Raw genomic sequence first — 1,250 nt, 5'->3', positions numbered from 1 at the left:
GTTTTTGTATAAAAACACACTTCTGGTGGAACTTCGTATCAAAGTACAAAGTTCGAATCGGATGGACAAAGTTAGTTGTAATTAACAGTTTTTGTATGAAAACACACTTCTGGTGGAACTTCAAATCAAAGAACAAAGTTCGAATCGGATGGACAAAGTTAGTTGTAATTAACAGTTTTTGTATAAAAACACACTTCTGGTGGAACTTCGTATCAAAGTACAAAGTTCGAATCGGATGGACAAAGTTAGTTGTAATTAACAGTTTTTGTATGAAAACACACTTCTGGTGGAACTTCATATCAACAAACAAAGTTCGAATCGGATGGACAAAGTTAGTTCTAATTAACAGTTTTTGTATGAAAACACACATCTGGTGGAACTTCATATCAAAGAACAAAGTTCGAATCGGATGGACAAATTTAGTTGTAATTAACAGTTTTTGTATGAAAACACACTTCTGGTGGAACTTCATATCAACGAACAAAGTTCGTTTTTAATGGACAAAGTTAGTTGTAATTAACAGTTTTTGTATGAAAACACACTTCTGGTGGAACTTCATATCAACGAACAAAGTTCGAATCGGATGGACAAAGTTAGTTGTAATTAACAGTTTTTGTATGAAAACACACTTCTGGTGGAACTTCATATCAACGAACAAAGTTCGAATCGGATGGACAAATTTAGTTGTAATTAACAGTTTTTGTATGAAAACACATTTCTAGTGGAACTTCATATCAACGAACAAAGTTCGTTTTTAATGGACAAAGTTAGTTGTAATTAACAGTTTTTGTATGAAAACACACTTCTGGTGGAACTTCATATCAACGAACAAAGTTCGTTTTTAATGGACAAAGTTAGTTGTAATTAACAGTTTTTGTATGAAAACACACTTCTGGTGGAACTTCATATCAACGAACAAAGTTCGAATCGGATGGACAAAGTTAGTTGTAATTAACAGTTTTTGTATGAAAACACACTTCTGGTGGAACTTCATATCAACGAACAAAGTTCGTTTTTAATGGACAAAGTTAGTTCTAATTAACAGTTTTTGTATGAAAACACACATCTGGTGGAACTTCATATCAAAGAACAAAGTTCGAATCGGATGGACAAATTTAGTTGTAATTAACAGTTTTTGTATGAAAACACACTTCTGGTGGAACTTCATATCAACGAACAAAGTTCGTTTTTAATGGACAAAGTTAGTTGTAATTAACAGTTTTTGTATGAAAACACACATCTGGTGGAAC

The sequence above is a fragment of the Anopheles moucheti genome, unplaced genomic scaffold, assembly GCF_943734755.1.
Source record: "Anopheles moucheti unplaced genomic scaffold, idAnoMoucSN_F20_07 putative_Y_2, whole genome shotgun sequence".
NCBI classification, from domain to species: Eukaryota; Metazoa; Arthropoda; class Insecta; order Diptera; family Culicidae; genus Anopheles; species Anopheles moucheti.
The sequence above is the reverse complement of the archived record's forward strand: the minus strand, read 5'-3'. Positions refer to the sequence as shown.